Below are 9,107 nucleotides of genomic sequence, written 5' to 3'. Positions count from 1 at the left end.
TCCAGAAGCCATGACTAGACTGATAAACACAACAACACTAACCTCTCCTTCCAGAAGCCATGACTAGACTGATAAACACAACAACACTAACCTCTCCTTCCAGAAGCCATGACAAGACTGATAAACACAACAACACTAACCTCTCCTTCCAGAAGCCATGACTAGACTGATAAACACAACAACACTAACCTCTCCTTCCAGAAGCCATGACTAGACTGATAAACACAACAACACTAACCTCTCCTTCCAGAAGCCATGACTAGACTGATAAACACAACAACACTAACCTCTCCTTCCAGAAGCCATGACTAGACTGATAAACACAACAACACTAACCTCTCCTTCCAGAAGCCATGACTAGACTGATAAACACAACAACACTAACCTCTCCTTCCAGAAGCCATGACTAGACTGATAAACACAACAACACTAACCTCTCCTTCCAGAAGCCATGACTAGACTGATAAACACAACAACACTAACCTCTCCTTCCAGAAGCCATGACTAGACTGATAAACACAACAACACTAATCTCTCCTTCCAGAAGCCATGACTAGACTGATAAACACAACAACACTAACCTCTCCTTCCAGAAGCCATGACTAGACTGATAAACACAACAACACTAACCTCTCCTTCCAGAAGCCATGACTAGACTGATAAACACAACAACACTAACCTCTCCTTCCAGAAGCCATGACTAGACTGATAAACACAACAACACTAACCTCTCCTTCCAGAAGCCATGACTAGACTGATAAACACAACAACACTAACCTCTCCTTCCAGAAGCCATGACTAGACTGATAAACACAACAACACTAACCTCTCCTTCCAGAAGCCATGACTAGACTGATAAACACAACAACACTAACCTCTCCTTCCAGAAGCCATGACTAGACTGATAAACACAACAACACTAACCTCTCCTTCCAGAAGCCATGACTAGACTGATAAACACAACAACACTAACCTCTCCTTCCAGAAGCCATGACTAGACTGATAAACACAACAACACTAACCTCTCCTTCCAGAAGCCATGACTAGACTGATAAACACAACAACACTAACCTCTCCTTCCAGAAGCCATGACTAGACTGATAAACACAACAACACTAACCTCTCCTTCCAGAAGCCATGACTAGACTGATAAACACAACAACACTAACCTCTCCTTCCAGAAGCCATGACTAGACTGATAAACACAACAACACTAACCTCTCCTTCCAGAAGCCATGACTAGACTGATAAACACAACAACACTAACCTCTCCTTCCAGAAGCCATGACTAGACTGATAAACACAACAACACTAACCTCTCCTTCCAGAAGCCATGACTAGACTGATAAACACAACAACACTAACCTCTCCTTCCAGAAGCCATGACTAGACTGATAAACACAACAACACTAACCTCTCCTTCCAGAAGCCATGACTAGACTGATAAACACAACAACACTAACCTCTCCTTCCAGAAGCCATGACTAGACTGATAAACACAACAACACTAACCTCTCCTTCCAGAAGCCATGACTAGACTGATAAACACAACAACACTAACCTCTCCTTCCAGAAGCCATGACTAGACTGATAAACACAACAACACTAACCTCTCCTTCCAGAAGCCATGACTAGACTGATAAACACAACAACACTAACCTCTCCTTCCAGAAGCCATGACTAGACTGATAAACACAACAACACTAACCTCTCCTTCCAGAAGCCATGACAAGACTGATAAACACAACAACACTAACCTCTCCTTCCAGAAGCCATGACTAGACTGATAAACACAACAACACTAACCTCTCCTTCCAGAAGCCATGACTAGACTGATAAACACAACAACACTAACCTCTCCTTCCAGAAGCCATGACTAGACTGATAAACACAACAACACTAACCTCTCCTTCCAGAAGCCATGACTAGACTGATAAACACAACAACACTAACCTCTCCTTCCAGAAGCCATGACTAGACTGATAAACACAACAACACTAACCTCTCCTTCCAGAAGCCATGACTAGACTGATAAACACAACAACACTAACCTCTCCTTCCAGAAGCCATGACTAGACTGATAAACACAACAACACTAACCTCTCTCCTTCCAGAAGCCATGACTAGACTGATAAACACATCAACACTAACCTCTCCTTCCAGAAGCCATGACTAGACTGATAAACACAACAACACTAACCTCTCCTTCCAGAAGCCATGACTAGACTGATAAACACAACAACACTAACCTCTCCTTCCAGAAGCCATGACTAGACTGATAAACACAACAACACTAACCTCTCCTTCCAGAAGCCATGACTAGACTGATAAACACAACAACACTAACCTCTCCTTCCAGAAGCCATGACTAGACTGATAAACACAACAACACTAACCTCTCCTTCCAGAAGCCATGACTAGACTGATAAACACAACAACACTAACCTCTCCTTCCAGAAGCCATGACTAGACTGATAAACACAACAACACTAACCTCTCCTTCCAGAAGCCATGACTAGACTGATAAACACAACAACACTAACCTCTCCTTCCAGAAGCCATGACTAGACTGATAAACACAACAACACTAACCTCTCCTTCCAGAAGCCATGACTAGACTGATAAACACAACAACACTAACCTCTCCTTCCAGAAGCCATGACTAGACTGATAAACACAACAACACTAACCTCTCCTTCCAGAAGCCATGACAAGACTGATAAACACAACAACACTAACCTCTCCTTCCAGAAGCCATGACTAGACTGATAAACACAACAACACTAACCTCTCCTTCCAGAAGCCATGACTAGACTGATAAACACAACAACACTAACCTCTCCTTCCAGAAGCCATGACTAGACTGATAAACACAACAACACTAACCTCTCCTTCCAGAAGCCATGACTAGACTGATAAACACAACAACACTAACCTCTCCTTCCAGAAGCCATGACTAGACTGATAAACACAACAACACTAACCTCTCCTTCCAGAAGCCATGACTAGACTGATAAACACAACAACACTAACCTCTCCTTCCAGAAGCCATGACTAGACTGATAAACACAACAACACTAACCTCTCCTTCCAGAAGCCATGACTAGACTGATAAACACAATCAACACTAACCTCTCCTTCCAGAAGCCATGACTAGACTGATAAACACAACAACACTAACCTCTCCTTCCAGAAGCCATGACTAGACTGATAAACACAACAACACTAACCTCTCCTTCCAGAAGCCATGACTAGACTGATAAACACAACAACACTAACCTCTCCTTCCAGAAGCCATGACTAGACTGATAAACACAACAACACTAACTCTCCTTCCAGAAGCCATGACAAGACTGATAAACACAACAACACTAACCTCTCCTTCCAGAAGCCATGACTAGACTGATAAACACAACAACACTAACCTCTCCTTCCAGAAGCCATGACTAGACTGATAAACACAACAACACTAACCTCTCCTTCCAGAAGCCATGACTAGACTGATAAACACAACAACACTAACCTCTCCTTCCAGAAGCCATGACTAGACTGATAAACACAACAACACTAACTCTCCTTCCAGAAGCCATGACTAGACTGATAAACACAACAACACTAACCTCTCCTTCCAGAAGCCATGACAAGACTGATAAACACAACAACACTAACCTCTCCTTCCAGAAGCCATGACTAGACTGATAAACACAACAACACTAACCTCTCCTTCCAGAAGCCATGACTAGACTGATAAACACAACAACACTAACCTCTCCTTCCAGAAGCCATGACTAGACTGATAAACACAACAACACTAACCTCTCCTTCCAGAAGCCATGACTAGACTGATAAACACAACAACACTAACCTCTCCTTCCAGAAGCCATGACTAGACTGATAAACACAACAACACTAACCTCTCCTTCCAGAAGCCATGACTAGACTGATAAACACAACAACACTAACTCTCTCCTTCCAGAAGCCATGACTAGACTGATAAACACAACAACACTAACCTCTCCTTCCAGAAGCCATGACTAGACTGATAAACACAACAACACTAACCTCTCCTTCCAGAAGCCATGACAAGACTGATAAACACAACAACACTAACCTCTCCTTCCAGAAGCCATGACAAGACTGATAAACACAACAACACTAACCTCTCCTTCCAGAAGCCATGACTAGACTGATAAACACAACAACACTAACCTCTCCTTCCAGAAGCCATGACTAGACTGATAAACACAACAACACTAACCTCTCCTTCCAGAAGCCATGACAAGACTGATAAACACAACAACACTAACCTCTCCTTCCAGAAGCCATGACTAGACTGATAAACACAACAACACTAACCTCTCCTTCCAGAAGCCATGACTAGACTGATAAACACAACAACACTAACCTCTCCTTCCAGAAGCCATGACTAGACTGATAAACACAACAACACTAACCTCTCCTTCCAGAAGCCATGACTAGACTGATAAACACAACAACACTAACCTCTCCTTCCAGAAGCCATGACTAGACTGATAAACACAACAACACTAACCTCTCCTTCCAGAAGCCATGACTAGACTGATAAACACAACAACACTAACCTCTCCTTCCAGAAGCCATGACTAGACTGATAAACACAACAACACTAACCTCTCCTTCCAGAAGCCATGACTAGACTGATAAACACAACAACACTAACCTCTCCTTCCAGAAGCCATGACTAGACTGATAAACACAACAACACTAACCTCTCCTTCCAGAAGCCATGACTAGACTGATAAACACAACAACACTAACCTCTCCTTCCAGAAGCCATGACTAGACTGATAAACACAACAACACTAACCTCTCCTTCCAGAAGCCATGACTAGACTGATAAACACAACAACACTAACCTCTCCTTCCAGAAGCCATGACTAGACTGATAAACACAACAACACTAACCTCTCCTTCCAGAAGCCATGACTAGACTGATAAACACAACAACACTAACCTCTCCTTCCAGAAGCCATGACTAGACTGATAAACACAACAACACTAACCTCTCCTTCCAGAAGCCATGACTAGACTGATAAACACAACAACACTAACCTCTCCTTCCAGAAGCCATGACTAGACTGATAAACACAACAACACTAACCTCTCCTTCCAGAAGCCATGACTGATAAACACAACAACACTAACCTCTCCTTCCAGAAGCCATGACTAGACTGATAAACACAACAACACTAACCTCTCCTTCCAGAAGCCATGACTAGACTGATAAACATAACAACACTAACCTCTCCTTCCAGAAGCCATGACTAGACTGATAAACACAACAACACTAACCTCTCCTTCCAGAAGCCATGACTAGACTGATAAACACAACAACACTAACCTCTCCTTCCAGAAGCCATGACTAGACTGATAAACACAACAACACTAACCTCTCCTTCCAGAAGCCATGACTAGACTGATAAACACAACAACACTAACCTCTCCTTCCAGAAGCCATGACTAGACTGATAAACACAACAACACTAACCTCTCCTTCCAGAAGCCATGACTAGACTGATAAACACAACAACACTAACCTCTCCTTCCAGAAGCCATGACTAGACTGATAAACACAACAACACTAACCTCTCCTTCCAGAAGCCATGACTAGACTGATAAACACAACAACACTAACCTCTCCTTCCAGAAGCCATGACTAGACTGATAAAACAACAACACTAACCTCTCCTTCCAGAAGCCATGACTAGACTGATAAACACAACAACACTAACCTCTCCTTCCAGAAGCCATGACTAGACTGATAAACACAACAACACTAACCTCTCCTTCCAGAAGCCATGACTAGACTGATAAACACAACAACACTAACCTCTCCTTCCAGAAGCCATGACTAGACTGATAAACACAACAACACTAACCTCTCCTTCCAGAAGCCATGACTAGACTGATAAACACAACAACACTAACCTCTCCTTCCAGAAGCCATGACTAGACTGATAAACACAACAACACTAACCTCTCCTTCCAGAAGCCATGACTAGACTGATAAACACAACAACACTAACCTCTCCTTCCAGAAGCCATGACTAGACTGATAAACACAACAACACTAACCTCTCCTTCCAGAAGCCATGACTAGACTGATAAACACAACAACACTAACCTCTCCTTCCAGAAGCCATGACTAGACTGATAAACACAACAACACTAACCTCTCCTTCCAGAAGCCATGACTAGACTGATAAACACAACAACACTAACCTCTCCTTCCAGAAGCCATGACTAGACTGATAAACACAACAACACTAACCTCTCCTTCCAGAAGCCATGACTAGACTGATAAACACAACAACACTAACCTCTCCTTCCAGAAGCCATGACTAGACTGATAAACACAACAACACTAACCTCTCCTTCCAGAAGCCATGACTAGACTGATAAACACAACAACACTAACCTCTCCTTCCAGAAGCCATGACTAGACTCAACAACACTAACCTCTCCTTCCAGAAGCCATGACTAGACTGATAAACACAACAACACTAACCTCTCCTTCCAGAAGCCATGACTAGACTGATAAACACAACAACACTAACCTCTCCTTCCAGAAGCCATGACTAGACTGATAAACACAACAACACTAACCTCTCCTTCCAGAAGCCATGACTAGACTGATAAACACAACAACACTAACCTCTCCTTCCAGAAGCCATGACTAGACTGATAAACACAACAACACTAACCTCTCCTTCCAGAAGCCATGACTAGACTGATAAACACAACAACACTAACCTCTCCTTCCAGAAGCCATGACTAGACTGATAAACACAACAACACTAACCTCTCCTTCCAGAAGCCATGACTAGACTGATAAACACAACAACACTAACCTCTCCTTCCAGAAGCCATGACTAGACTGATAAACACAACAACACTAACCTCTCCTTCCAGAAGCCATGACTAGACTGATAAACACAACAACACTAACCTCTCCTTCCAGAAGCCATGACAAGACTGATAAACACAACAACACTAACCTCTCCTTCCAGAAGCCATGACTAGCCTGATAAACACAACAACAGTAACCTCTCCTTCCAGAAGCCATGACTAGACTGATAAACACAACAACACTAACCTCTCCTTCCAGAAACCATGACTAGACTGATAAACACAACAACACTAATCTCTCCTTCCAGAGCTCATGACTAGACTGATAAACACATCAACACTAACCTCTCCTTCCAGAAGCCATGACTAGACTGATAAACACAACAACACTAACCTCTCCTTCCAGAAGCCATGACTAGACTGATAAACACAACAACACTAACCTCTCCTTCCAGAAGCCATGACTAGACTGATAAACACAACAACACTAACCTCTCCTTCCAGAAGCCATGACTAGACTGATAAACACAACAACACTAACCTCTCCTTCCAGAAGCCATGACTAGACTGATAAACACAACAACACTAACCTCTCCTTCCAGAAGCCATGACTAGACTGATAAACACAACAACACTAACCTCTCCTTCCAGAAGCCATGACTAGACTGATAAACACAACAACACTAACCTCTCCTTCCAGAAGCCATGACTAGACTGATAAACACAACAACACTAACCTCTCCTTCCAGAAGCCATGACTAGACTGATAAACACAACAACACTAACCTCTCCTTCCAGAAGCCATGACTAGACTGATAAACACAACAACACTAACCTCTCCTTCCAGAAGCCATGACTAGACTGATAAACACAACAACACTAACCTCTCCTTCCAGAAGCCATGACTAGACTGATAAACACAACAACACTAACCTCTCCTTCCAGAAGCCATGACTAGACTGATAAACACAACAACACTAACCTCTCCTTCCAGAAGCCATGACTAGACTGATAAACACAACAACACTAACCTCTCCTTCCAGAAGCCATGACTAGACTGATAAACACAACAACACTAACCTCTCCTTCCAGAAGCCATGACTAGACTGATAAACACAACAACACTAACCTCTCCTTCCAGAAGCCATGACTAGACTGATAAACACAACAACACTAACCTCTCCTTCCAGAAGCCATGACAAGACTGATAAACACAACAACACTAACCTCTCCTTCCAGAAGCCATGACTAGACTGATAAACACAACAACACTAACCTCTCCTTCCAGAAGCCATGACTAGACTGATAAACACAACAACACTAACCTCTCCTTCCAGAAGCCATGACTAGACTGATAAACACAACAACACTAACCTCTCCTTCCAGAAGCCATGACTAGACTGATAAACACAACAACACTAACCTCTCCTTCCAGAAGCCATGACTAGACTGATAAACACAACAACACTAACCTCTCCTTCCAGAAGCCATGACTAGACTGATAAACACAACAACACTAACCTCTCCTTCCAGAAGCCATGACTAGACTGATAAACACAACAACACTAACCTCTCCTTCCAGAAGCCATGACTAGACTGATAAACACAACAACACTAACCTCTCCTTCCAGAAGCCATGAGATAAACACAACAACACTAACCTCTCCTTCCAGAAGCCATGACTAGACTGATAAACACAACAACACTAACTCTCCTTCCAGAAGCCATGACTAGACTGATAAACACAACAACACTAACCTCTCCTTCCAGAAGCCATGACTAGACTGATAAACACAACAACACTAACCTCTCCTTCCAGAAGCCATGACTAGACTGATAAACACAACAACACTAACCTCTCCTTCCAGAAGCCATGACTAGACTGATAAACACAACAACACTAACCTCTCCTTCCAGAAGCCATGACTAGACTGATAAACACAACAACACTAACCTCTCCTTCCAGAAGCCATGACTAGACTGATAAACACAACAACACTAACCTCTCCTTCCAGAAGCCATGACAAGACTGATAAACACAACAACACTAACCTCTTCTTCCAGAAGCCATGACCATGACTGATAAACACAACAACACTAACCTCTCCTTCCAGAAGCCATGACTAGACTGATAAACACAACAACACTAACCTCTCCTTCCAGAAGCCATGACTAGACTGATAAACACAACAACACTAACCTCTCCTTCCAGAAGCCAT

This window comes from Oncorhynchus nerka, linkage group LG27 (assembly GCF_034236695.1).
Source record: "Oncorhynchus nerka isolate Pitt River linkage group LG27, Oner_Uvic_2.0, whole genome shotgun sequence".
Taxonomy (NCBI): domain Eukaryota; kingdom Metazoa; phylum Chordata; class Actinopteri; order Salmoniformes; family Salmonidae; genus Oncorhynchus; species Oncorhynchus nerka.
Note: the sequence above shows the minus strand (reverse complement) of the source record.